The following is a 14,225-nucleotide window of genomic DNA, read 5'->3' on the forward strand; positions in this document are numbered from 1 at the left end:
AGAAAGAGGCGGAGAGAGGAAGGGAGAGAGAGACAGAGGGAGAGGAGAAGCAGATTTGCTGGTTACTGTTTGAGAGCTACTCAATAATAGACTGTACTCGAATTATATATTGGGGACAGAAAGTACCTGTTGTTAGATTGAGAAATGATTTCCTGATCAAAAAGGAGAACCAGCGTGATTTTGTTCCCTATTGAATGATGTGCAGCTTTAGAGGAGTTATCGACAAACGTACACATGTCCTTTGCACTCGCAATGATATTGAGTGCTTGCAGTGGATAACCAATGGTCAGGAGCCGGGCAATAGGCAAATAGCCGACAGAAATATTGCATTTTGCAGAATTCAGATATAAATATTATCTATGCACCGAATCGACATTGTTATCCTCGCTGTCTAGGTTGAATTTGCTTAGGGAAGAGACGGCCAGACTAAGACGGATTCTGATGTTGAATATTCCTGGATAATCACTAGAGCCCTTATAGCCGAATAACCCTGACAATACTAAGTGTAAAAAAAAAATGTTAGACTAAAATAAGTGTTCACTGATCCACTAACGCATATAGCAAGTAAGACCGAAAGAATATTTTTACAAAATATATTTTTAAATTGAAGGAATAAGTTTTCTAAATAGCATCTTATTTTCATGATAAACTGATAAAACAGAATTAATGACTTTCATCTCAGTTAAATAAAACAAAAGCTTGAATTTTTACCTATGTGTATTTGGTATTGGTAAACATATGTGATAAAAGCAACATTTTCATTTCTTTTTTCACTACGGTCAACAACTATATATTCTGTTGGCATCTCGTTCTATCAACGGTTCGCGAGACAACGGTTTATGGAAGGTGCGTGTTGCAATATTTTTGGTGAAATAAATTGGGTAAAGATTACAAAAATTGGAAGGTTCTATCCATAGAGAGGGATGACAGAAACTGACCAATCAAATGGAACCGACCAATCAGAAATCGGAATTACTCCAGAAACCATACTGGATATTTTAGAATTCTGCACATATTTTTCGTTCTTTGCACAGGAAGGGAATTTGCTCTTTGTCTCGGGACTTCTTCGGATTTGCTACCTACTAGAAACCCTATTTTTCATATTCATCTTAGCTTTTTTTATCCTTCAAATTCTCTGGATTGATGCTGCTATTTTGTTTGGAACAAAATTACTCTTTTGTTGTGGCTTACAACTCAAAAATGCACCTGCTGCTTCTAATAGCTTGTAGATCTCTCTTAATACTAAAGGCACTGAAACATATTTGGATAGTGAAGTTATTGAGAAGTTTTGTTACCGTGTTGATACAATTACAACACAGGCTAAAGCAGTGTTAGTGTGATTGCAAAAGAAGTATAGAGCTCAGAGAACACCTGCAATTACTAACCAGCAGAGCGTTACCATTGCCGATCTGTATATGCAGTGTGATGATAAATAGAAGTGAGAATTGAGGACAAGAGTTCCAGAGTTTTAGACAGGCTTTATTCTAATTAACTGTACATTTATTTCAGAAACTGCACGAGACTGTTCTTAGCAGGAATTGTGCATTCGGCTGTTTCTCCAAATCCCTAGTGTGTTGGCAATAAAATATTCATTTTTGTATAGATCATTCTTTCAGATATTACTCTTCCCTGTACACTGGCTCCAGTTTTTGGCTTCCACAAGCTTACTACTGTGTTCTTTTTAAATATAAAGCAAGTCGATAGTAAATTTTCTTATTTTTTCTCATAAAAGCGGGTTGTTACTAAAATTAATCACAGAAGATTTTTTAGAAAACAATTGTTAGAAAACTATTCTTGTTCTATTGTAACGATATTTCATGCAATAATCAGTAGGTTATGCAAAATAAGGTTGGTAAACGGGAGTTTCGTGGTTGAGAAACGAATAATGAGGTAATGAACAGGTAATGAAGAGACAGTGACTGAGAATAGGGAAACATATAAAAATGAACGAGTGATTTTCTCGTTGATTTTGTTTGCAAGACGAGACGAACATGTTTTGGGAGGGTTTCAGATACAGAAAAGGAGGACGTTCGTAAGAAGGAAACTCGTAATATATTGCTCTTTAAAAGGAATTTGCAGAAGAATAAAACTAAAGAACATAGTAAAATATTAAAACCATAAGAGATAACGTATCGTTGTTAATACACACGGAGAGAGACAGTATGCTAAACCTCCTACAATTAGCAACACCACATGCCACAGACAACGCTAGAGAGCACACATTAGTCATATGTATTTATGTGGCGAAAATTCGGCTGCTGTGTCCCAGACGAACTTGGTCACATAAAAATACAAAGCCTGTTTACATAATGCTTCAGGAGGACAGACAGCGGTTAGTCGTGACTACCAATTTTTTGTAGTTAAAGTGTTAATGCAAGATCGAGAAAATTCAATATCTTCGTTTTCAACCAAATTAATATTTAAAAGAAAAACATAATATTCCAATTAAATAAACACCTAAACTAATTTTCTCAGTCGGATTAATCATTTATTTAGTTGTATGACAAGTTTTCTGTGTACTCTTTTTTCTTTTTTTTTTTTTTTTTTTTCAATTAATAAAATAATCTTAGAGCATTCAATCTGATCAGAGGTTGATAGATGGTGTGGAACGGGAAGGGAGAGAAATAGCTTTTGATGACGCTATAGTTATTTATTTTTGCTTTTAATTAACATGATTTTTTTTCTTCTTCTAATTCACGAGTTCAACTACATGTGTGTAGATATAAGCAAGTGTACTGCGTGTGGGATGAACTGATGATACACAAGAACGTCACTGCGACATCCATGTAAGAATTCCATCATATTTTCGCGTGTTTCATTGTTTTGAGTTTCACATAACTTGATTATTACATAATCACGCTAGAAATCTGAGACCATGCAACATAATCATTTGCTATCTGCTTTTTAGATGTGGAAATTTATCTTTTTTATCGTAATTATAAATTGATTAAATTACACTTTGAATCGGATTTCTTTTTCTTTCACCGAACTGGAATGTCGTGTTTCATTAACGATATTTAATAAAAATTCAAGTTTTATTTGTTCAAAGTTGGTAACGTTAGGAAATATGGTTTAATGATGAGTCTCATAATTTCGTCCAACATTATTTTTAATTGGATTTTCAAAGCAGTTTTGTTATACACACAAAGTAATGAACACACATTAACGTTATTTGATAAGAAATACATCCTTGTGCGAAAACCGATTTCAGTCTGGAATTAACAGAGTCTAAACAAGAACATTACCAGGTTTAGCACTTTTTTTACTATTAGGTCTCCATTTATTAAGGTCATTAGCTACTTGCAGATAAGGTTTAATGATAGTCAAACAAAAGAGAAGTAATAATCAGAGATAATTTGACTTTTTCACGAGGAACAATCTATAGTATCTGTTCTGATTCTATATTTACTTTATTCTGCCTTTAGTCAGTCATTGAGGGAATCCTTCTAGACTGAGGTAATTTTTATTTCTGTTCCAATCCAAAGTGCTCCTTTTCGGGAAGGTTAGAATTTCGCCACATTAAAATCTGACTTTGAAATGACGATAAGAATGTTCGCTAATGGGACATGTTTTGGGAGATCAGGGTTCAATCCTCGCTGAAGTTTTTCCAAACACTTAAAAAATGGTATTTTATGCTCCCTTGCAAAACATTCAGCATTATAATGGGAGGATCAAGAACAAGTCGAGTAACCTTGGAAATAGAGTGGCACTTTCCTCTATATCTCGATGTAGCAGCTAATAAAAAAGCCTTCGGATCGCCCTCGACTATAGTCAACCATTTAACTTTTTACTTTGTGTTTAATTTTACTCTTGCAGAGAGGAAAATGAGTAGAAACAACAATATGAACAATGTTTGGTTACAAATGATGCAGTTTATAGTAGGTTTTTAAGGCACGTTCGATTCGAAAATGTTTCTGTTGTATTCTGCAAAGAAGCACTTCTGCAGAAGGTGCTCCACAGATATGAAGCTATGCAAAAAAGCTCTGCCCATGGATATTCTGCAAGACATTATGAATATAGAGGAAGAAAGGAAAGGCTTTTTCCATTGTAGTAGCTGGGAAATGACGGTGGCCAAGTGGTTAACAACACGAACTGACAACCTGGGTGTTCCACGTTCGAATCCAATTCCTTCTACAAAAATCACTTTCACTTAAGATGTTGGCAGACATATGTACCCGATGTCGTTCTGGAGTGAATTCTGTCTAGAAAAATATCAGGGAAACCGTTGCCAACAATAGAATCCTTGGGTTCATATGACGACGATGATGATGATGACTGCAGTAGTTAAACAAGTTCTTGCTGTGAATGTCTTACAAAAAGAAACTAGAGATTAGAGCTCAGATACACACCTATAGAAATAACGATAACTTTGAGCCGTAGTAGAGATGGTGCTGCTATCTGGTTCACCAGTATGAACTCTCAGTAAAACAAAACTTGAAAGATGGAACTTACACTACAATGCTCCGAGCAGGTTAACTTAAACTGGAAAACACATCCAACCGTTAGCCGTCTGTATGTTCGGTTGTCCAAGATCACTTCAGTAATAAGAGAAAAAGAAGCCGATATGCCGCACATCGCTACAGAAGAACAAATGAGGTCGTCAATGATAAAATAAACTAGACAAATTTTCGAGGATTGTCAGGAAATCTTTGGAAAATGCTAACTTCAACCACGGGATTATTTTACGCTAAGTTTACTAAGTAACCCAATCGTTTCTTTTATTTCGATTTAAAGTAAATTTTAGGTTTATTTAATAAAATTAGTTATCTTTTAAAAATAATAATCGTATGTTCATTATATTCATTTCAATCAGTTTGATAGCTCACTCAAAGAATTTGATATCGATCTATCAATTACAGTTTGGCATCTATTTATCAATCAATCATGATCTGATATCGATTTATAAATAAAAGTCTGCTATCGATCTATTAATCACAGTGATATTTATCTAATGATAATTATTGCTAATGGAGATTTGGTATATGTCTGAAGTCGAAACTAATGCAGATTTGGTATATGTCTGAAGTTGAAACTATACTTCTACTTCAACTAATCGAACAATTATATTTTAGTTTTCAATTTAAGTGCTAACCAGCAAAATGTATTGACTACATATAAATATTATTTTGATAACTACGTTTTCTGTGAGGATATGGGCCATTCATTGAAACTCCATGGAATAAGTAAAAAACTTAAAATCTTTGCATTCCTTGTTGAATAATAAGTTTCTTGTAAATCTTGAATTTACAAGAGCTAATTCCAAATGTTTACTTATACTATCGCACTATTTCGTATATTGAGCTATTTTTTTACCTGGTTGGGATTGATACTAATATTTATATGCACTTTAAGTTTACATTATTATACAATCTATAATCTGAAATTATTTCTTAATTTTTCCTTGTATATATATATCTATATATATAAAGAAGACTTTTGGCTCAAGCGCCATCAAGACCGCTGCACTCAAATCAGCTGATGACGAAATCATCAATCAAGCAAACTCTACTCAAAGGGAAACTGTGGTCACTGAGGCAGAACTTGAGAGTATCCGAGCACTCCCCAAAATGGACGAGCTTGGTGTTCCACTCTCCATTGACGAGCACAGAAAAGCAATAGACCCCCTATCCAGCAGAAAAGCTTTGAGCAGCATCAACATACCCCTCTCCTAGAGCACCTTCACGAACTCCTGCTACACTGCTGAGAGGAATAAACTGTACCTCATGACATGCATGATATAAAGATCATCATAAGGGCGAAAGGTGTGACTGCAACAACTACCATGGCATCTCGCTCTTAAGCATTGTTGGTAAAGCCTTTGCCCGCATTTTCCTCAACAGACTCCAGGTACTTGCAGAGCGTGTCTACCCAGAGGCACAGTGCGGCTTCAGGACCATCAAATCAACCATTAACATGGTGTTTTCTGTAAGGCAACTGCAGGTGACATGCCGTGACCAGAGACATTCCCTATATCTGGCTTTTGTAGACCTGACCTGGTTAGCAGAAACAGACTTTTCCCTCCTCCAGAGGATAGGATGCCCCCCTCCCCCAACTATTGAGCCTGGTTGTTTCTTTCCATGAGGACATGAACGGGACCATACAGTTTGATGGATAAAGCTCTGAAACCTTTCCAATCAAAAATGAAATGAAACAGATTCGTCCTCGTCCCTATATTCTTTGAAATCTCCTGCTTCTCACATGCATACGTACATACATACATACATACACACAAGGAGCATTGGGGAACTCTTCAACCTTGCATGCTTTCATGCAAAGAGAAAAGTGCTGAAAGTTCTCATCAGAGAACTGCTCTTTGCTGATGATACTGCCCTTGCTGCACATTCAGAGGAAGCGCTGCAGCAACTCATTGACCGCTTTACAACGGCATGCAATGAGTTCAGCCTAACCATGATCCTAAAGAAAACTAAGGTCATGTGCACAAACATGCACATAATGCGCCATACATCTCAATTGATGAGCATACCCTTGTTGTGGTGGACAGGTTCACGTACCTTGGTTTGACCATCTCTAGTAACCTCTCCTTTGATTCCGAGCTAGAAACAGAGATCGGCAAGGCAGCAACAGCAATGGCCCTCTTCACCAAGCGAGTGTGGGACAACAATATCCTGACTGTCAACACCAAGATGAGAGCCTAACAGGCAGTTATGCTGAGCATGCTTCTATACAATAGTGAAGCATGCACCTTCTACTCCTACCAGAAATGTAGGCTAAATGCTTTCCACCTTCGTTGCATCACCAACATCAACGTCTTAGTCAAGACTAGCATATATAACATCCTGATGACCAGATGCCTGCATTGGCTGGATCATGTAAGCCGGAGGGATGACGGACGAATCCCTAAAGACGTTCTGTTTGGGGAGCTTGCCTCTTGCACAAGGCCTACTGGCCGACCAGCTCGGCACTACAAGGATGTCTGCAAGTGTGACCTGAGGGCTGGCAGTTTCAACCCTTCAAAGCTCAAGATGGCTGCCTTGGACTGCGAGAGATGGCAGACCATCCGGCATGTGGCTGAGACATCCGAGGAGGAGGACTACATGTTGGTGGGAGAAGCATGCTCGTAGAAAGGAGAAGACACATTCAGCTTTGACGCTGGCCCAGGCAGAGAGACAAAAAGGCTACATCTGCAGCAACTGTGGTAGGTTCTACGGCTCCTGCATCGGCCTGCATAGCCACACCACAAGCTGCAACCCCTCGACTAAATCAGAATGCAGAATTTTATGATCTCTTGAAATCGACAGAGACAACAAATATATATATATATATATATATATATATATATATATATATTACTAATGAAGCCCATAACTATACTATTAATCACAATATTGTACTATCTTTCAATGGGTACTAGTAAAACTTTTGAACCAGACGAAAAAACAACTATGTTAAGGTTAGCTTAGGGTTAGAGTTTTAAAAAAGTTCGGTTTTTGCCTGCTGTATCAGTACTTTTTAATGGTCAGTTCAGTTTTCTATACAATTGAAGACTAGTATACTATCTTTTAATGCCTAATTCAAAGGTGTAATGTAGTATCTGTTGTAATGAGACTGTCATACTAGGCATTATCTTTTCCTTTGGGAGATAATGTAGTACATGTTCCTTCGTCATGATATTACTCTCTCAATGATAGCTTCCTTTTCTAAGGGTTCTGTAACATATGTTCGTTTCAACCATTACCTCCTTCACTTTTTTAAGATGGAAGCAGAATTAATGTAGTATATATTGTCGTGTCATGATACCGTCCTCCCAGGGATACTTTCTCCTTTTATTAAGAAGGGGTGGAGGTAGCGGTATATTAGCAAAAATATCCCAAGTATCCAAGGGTCAATTAACACTCTAGGGTAGTGAGGCCATTGCATTATTTAATGCAGCATGTCTTGGGTAAGAATAGCCTGGCAGTGCTCACTTCTTTTCAGGCCTCAAAGGAGATAGAGCATCTGGTTTTAATAAATGGTCACATATTTATAGCACTGCTCAGGCTCAACATCACAGGAACTGGTGTGTCTAAATGATTATGCTGTATATAGCAAAAATACGCTAGTATTTATAATTTCTCATACAAATATAGATTATTCCACCATGAATGAAACATAAATAAATAAATGAATAAATAATGGGCAATCAACAATTCCCCCACTATCCAACAGTCATGAGGTTTGCTCAGCAACCGAGAAGGCTAACATGCTTGCCAGTCGGTTTGCCTTCAACTTTACACTTGACCCTGCTAACCACCTCCTTTCCGACTTTCCTTTATGGACAGACGCCATACTAGACGATCTGAAAATCACCCCTTCTCAGGTGCATGCTATCAGAAAAAATCTTGACACTTCAAAAGCATGTGGACCTAATCTCATCCCAGCTGTGCTATTAAAAAAGTGGCCCGCAACAGTAGTTCCAGTTCTCTCCAAATTTTACAACAAATGCCTTAATGAATCTTGCTTTTCTGACTGCTGGAAAACTGCTTCTGTGGTACCAGTTTTCAAGAATTCTGGCAAAAGAACTGACCAATTAAATTATCGCCCCATTAGCCTCCTCCCACTTTTCGCTAAAATATTTGAGTCCATAATTAACCAAGCTCTAGTCCATCACCTTACAGATGCTAAACTTCTGACCGACCAACAATATGGATTTAGGTAAGCCCGCTCCACAGCAGACATTCTAACTGTAATCTCTGAACATATATACCATTCACTGGACAAAGCAGGGGAGGATAGAGCGGTAGCTCTAGACATATCTAAGGCTTTTGACAGGGTATAGCATGAAGGTCTTCTCAGGAAAATCAGATCATTTCAGGACGATCCTAGCCAAAAAGTAAAGCTCAATATATAAACATAAAACACATAAGTTTAATAATTAAAATTAAATTCTGTAGATTGAAATATATACAAATATATCCAAGTTAAGCATTTATTTTTCTCCATATATTTCTTGTTTAAAACAATAAATTCTTAACTTAAAAATATTTGTATATATTTTAATCTACAGAATTTAACTTTAATCATTAAACTTTATTCCTTCGAAACTCCGCGGATTAAGGACTATCCACTTATCAAGTGTTTCCTTTTCAGATTAAATATGTTTAACTCTTTTTTCATAGTGTTTTTTAACATGTTTTATTAACCGTTCGCTCCTATATATATATATATATATATATATATATATATATATATATATATATATATATATAAACTCTTTTTTTCAACAGTTTACAATACACGGGTAGCACTTAAGAGTAGTATAAAAAAAATATACTTATAGCAAATAAACTATAGTCACGTTTGTGTTCCATTTCAGCGGGAAATCATCGGGATTATTAGATGTATGCATGTATTTACTTAGATATACAAGGCGCCTTGTGTGTATGTGCATGTGTGTCTGTGCATAATATATGCTTGTGTGAGTTCGTACTCTATGGACTCCAAAACGACTGGGCCGACATTTTTTTAAATTTTACATAAATGTACTTCATGTGTCTGTAAGTGCCCTTACATTGCTTTTTTTTATCGGAATTCCTCTCATAAGTATCGAAAACCGCTGTTCAAAAAAATCTGCTTAAAAAGGAACAGTCTGATTTTGACGAAACTTAACTCCCGTGTATGGCTTAACATCACAAGTGCTATTGCATAGTTTTATAGCCGTCCAAGTAGAAGAGCCCAGCGTATTAAGTCAACAGTAGGTTCTTTGATAAGATAGAGGCGTGTTCGAAATGAATGTTTCTGTTTTTATACTCTTAATACGCCCCTCTTTGATTTTTAGCAAAGAATATACTTATAATTTCTTAAACTAGATTAAAACACCTTATATGCATAGGAATTTCAGTTAATGACTACAGATATATTTAATAATCTAAATAAAAACGGAATTAATTTTGAGTTTTCTTTTAATTTTTTTTAAATAACGAAAACAATTGCGAATGATGAGTATGCGAAAAAAGTTACTGTTTTTTTATGGTTAATTCCCCCCCCTCTGATTTTTTTTTTTTTTTTTTTGCTAATTCAAGTTAACAAAAGAAGTCTCGACGGAATGTTAATCAGTTTTGTTTGTAAATAAAAGAAGCAAGATTATTCTCCGCTAAAGTAATTTAGACGGCGACCGAGTTCATTTGACAGTGAATGAGAGAATTGAAAACTCCATGGGATTGACAAGAGGTCGACGTAGCAGACTGGAAAATTTGTGTTTAGTCAGATTATGTGCCCTTAGTTTTGGATTTCTATTCATGGGGGCGCTACGATTGACCCAAATACATTTAAATGTAAAGATCAAACATTTTACTTTTGTTTGTTGCTGACTTCCATACACCACAAGAACATCAAATTAGCATCTAAAAATACCAGCCTCCAATGAACATGAGGTAAGACATTCTTAAACATTGTATCTGTATATGAATATTTGGCTATTACATCAACTATATAAGGTTATCTTATCGGGTTTTCAAAGTAAGAAACAAATTATCATCCGCCTGAAACGCTGATGATTGATTCGAACTAGCCATTAAGTTATCTGCATCATATTCAGAAATAAAGGTTTTTATTTCTGAATTTTTATAGATGAATTGATAATTCATATTTAAATTATTCAGACTAGTGTTCTTGAGTGTTATTTTCACAACGTTTCAGTCGATGTAACCTCCGACCGTCTTCAGGTGTATTTGTTGAAACTGGGAATCATTTTACCCAACTCAGTTATTTGCACAACATTTTGAACAGAACCCTTTATTTAATTTAAAGGGTAGCATGTTCTCGTTACGTTAGCCATGTCTGAGTAGAAGTCCTAAGTAATTAGCAATTGTATTTTGAGTATCGCCTGCTCTGAGGATTGAATCATCAATCCCCAGAAAGTGTCACTTACAACTGAATTTTACCAAGTACTTTATCGTTTACGCTAAAAATCTTTGCCATCATGGCTGACAGAATGAGAGCATGCTACCCATGTGGATTGAATTACGGTTGCCATTCAGAATTCCATGTAGATTCTCGAGTTTTACAAGATACAACAGAAGATGAGAGGTTACATCGGCCGAAACGTTATGAAGATAATACTCACGATGAGAATAATAGTCCACATAATCCTAATAAAATAAAATGGCATCAATTGTGATGGATGGCTCTCGTCTGGGTGAGGCCCCGTATTTTGACAAGCTTCTGGGTTTGACCTTTACTCCTGATCTGAAATGGAACACGTACATCAAGTCTGTTGCCAAGGTCGCAGGAAAGATGGTGGGATCCTTCTACCGCTCCAGAAGATATCTCACTACTGATTCAATTCTCTATCTATATAAAAGCCAAGTACGGCCAAGGATGGAATACTGTTGCCATATCTGGGCAGGAGCTGCCAAAAACAGCCTATCATGCCTTGACAGAGTACAAAATAGACTTCGTGGTTTAGTGGGGGATGCCCTTTTCTCTACCCTGCAACCCCTCTCCCACAGAAGAGACGTTGCGAGCCTATCCTTGTTTTATCGTTATTTTCATGGCAGGTGCTCGTCTGAACTCCAATCCCTGGTCCCCCCTCGCCAAACTTTCACGAAAATCACCCGTCTAGCTGAATCCACTGTGAAAAATTTCCCCCACTCTATATCTGTGCCTAAATCAAAACGCGGATTTCATGAGCAAAGCTTCTTTCTTAGAACTGCACGCCTGTGGAACTCTGTTCCGTCTGCTTGCTTCCCTCCGGACTACAACTTGGATGTCTTCAAGTCTAATGTTAACAAATTCCTAATGAACCGCCCCCCTAATTAAACACTTCATAAAATCTCCTCACTAACGTGATGTACTTGCAATAACCCTTATCCCTGAGTGGCTTCCGGGCCTTGATAAGTGGTGATCACTGTGTAAAAAAAAAAAAAAAAAAAAAAAAAAAAAACTAAATGCATTTTTCCTTATTTTTTTTTCTGTTATGTTTAGGAAAATTGGTCCAGACAAGGCATAAAGCCACATGATGCAAGGAGTTAATTTTTCTTCTTTTTTTTTTAAATAAAAATAGATAAACCAACAGATTTCGATCTTGAAAGCACCAAACAAATGCAAAACACTATTGAACACTAAAGTATATTTTATTTAATTGTGGCTTAGGTAACAAAGAAAATATCTGTTTGCATGTCCACAGTATTAATGAATGCTGCTTTGTATTTAGTAATTTAATTTTTTTTAAGTTTATAATTTGGTATTTTTCCATGTAAACACAAGTAACAGGAACTAATTTTGAGGTTCGATAATTAATATTAGTGCTGATGTTTTGATTTCTCCTCATATGAACCGAGACAGTATAGTATTATATGTTATTTTACTCCTGAATGTCATAACCTGATAATTATACTAACTCTTTAATTAATTTTTCTTTCTGAATAATTCCTATCATTATATATATCCTGATGCTTTTGAATCGTTTAAGATAAACCAGACTATATTAATAAAGGAAATCCAAAACTATATTAGCAATGTATAAAATGTATTTATAATTACATATAATAAATTTATATATATATAAAAAAAAAAAAAATGTATATATGTAAAAATAAAATATTTTTAACCTTTATATATCTAATTTTAAATAAATAAGAATGTAAATATAAAAACTACTAATTATAGTGGGGGTGATAAGTAGTTAAATGGATTAATCCAAAGCTTATAAATACAAGACTGATAAATTAAAAAATGTATCCATTTTAAATGTGGAACTTGATGAATCGCACAGGTAAGAAATTCAATTTTATACTATGAAAAGGTTAGTAATTGCAATTAAGAATAGGAAATTGGATAAAATTTTTTTGTAACATGTCTTCTTCCTAAGATTAAGGGTGGTGGTGTTTGATCAACACTGCTGGGGAGCCATGAAGTAATATACTGTTTCGTTTTTAAATCCCCGAAACAGTGTTTCATGGTAAACAACTGATGATCCCTTGAAAAATAAAAAAATTGGTATTATAGTAAATTCGAGAGCGAGTTGATGCTGTGATTGCAGGTGATTAAATGACTTACTGACTAGATGGTTTTTTAACGAATGATAAAAAGTAATTTTTTGTCTAGTTTCAAATGTTAAAAACTTCAAAGACTATATATATATATATATATATATATATATAAAGTGATTCAATTCCTGAAGTAGGTTAATTGAAAACAAGGCCGATAGCCATTAGTCGCGTGCTCTCATGTAATGAATGAATGTGTGAATGTAGGATTGACATGAAATTCTTAAAGATAAACTAAAATGACCGAAAAATGGACTGAAATGACTTAAATAAATAAAAAGTAAATAGCTTAGAATGATTTTAATGAACTTAAGAATGAATTTAATAACCTTAAGAATGACTTGAATGCTTAAAAAATAACTGGAATCCTTCAAAAACAACTTGAATGACTTTGAGACTAACTGGTTGTAAAGTGGGTGATCATTTTACATTAAATTAATACAGAAAAGTGATCCCCTACTTTATATCACAATAAGTACAGCATTTATTAAGAACAGATACTACACTTTGACCTTGGCCAAAAGGCCAAGAAAAGCGGTATTTATTTGCTCCCCCACCGAGCAAATTAGGCACAAGGCCGATTTTAAATGTGAGGAGTGAAGGGGAAATGGGGAGCAACTCCCCGGGGAATAGGGGAGCTGGATAGTGACAATTGGTATGAAGGGTTGTCCTACATTGACCAAGTTCTTATATGTGGGATTGCTCCCACATATAGTTTTTGCTTGCAGTATCTGCCGGAACAGATACTACACTTTGATCTTTATATTTAATTTATTTCGTTTAAAGAAAAAATTACAAGTAAAAAAATTCCAATATAAAATTAAAACATTTAAAAAAGTAAAATCTCCAAAAGACAAAACAAATTTAGGCACAAGGCCCTATAAGATCTGGGGAGGGAGTGTTGCAGGGTCTTTGTAACTAAAGTAAAAATTGGAGTCTTTGGCGACTTACTCTTGACTGGCAACATTAACCACAATACCTCATTCACTCTGTGGAATCTAAAGCTAACTAATGAATTCCCAGCGTTTTAGCAAAAAGTATATATTTACAATTTCTCTGTGTGTGTGTGTGTGTGCATTTTAAAAAAAAAATTTTTTTAATTAAAATAAGTGTGCATGTGCGTGTGTGAAAAAAGTTCAATTCATTGGTAACAAATACTTCGTGTTGGGAGTGGGGAAACAACCTAGAAAAAAAAAATGATCAAATAAAATTGCCTAGTGCATTGTTAGTAAGGTCCCT

The 14,225-nt window shown here is 35.5% G+C and overlaps 1 pseudogene; it reads right to left on the reverse strand.

Moving 5' to 3' along the window:
• Positions 1-13,397: 13,397 nt before the first annotated feature.
• Positions 13,398-13,525, reverse strand: LOC145292574 (U2 spliceosomal RNA; annotated as a pseudogene).
• Positions 13,526-14,225: the final 700 nt, after the last annotated feature.

The sequence above is a fragment of the Euprymna scolopes genome, chromosome 13 (genome assembly GCF_053919585.1).
Source record: "Euprymna scolopes isolate OS-2025 chromosome 13, ASM5391958v1, whole genome shotgun sequence".
Lineage (NCBI taxonomy): Eukaryota > Metazoa > Mollusca > Cephalopoda > Sepiida > Sepiolidae > Euprymna > Euprymna scolopes.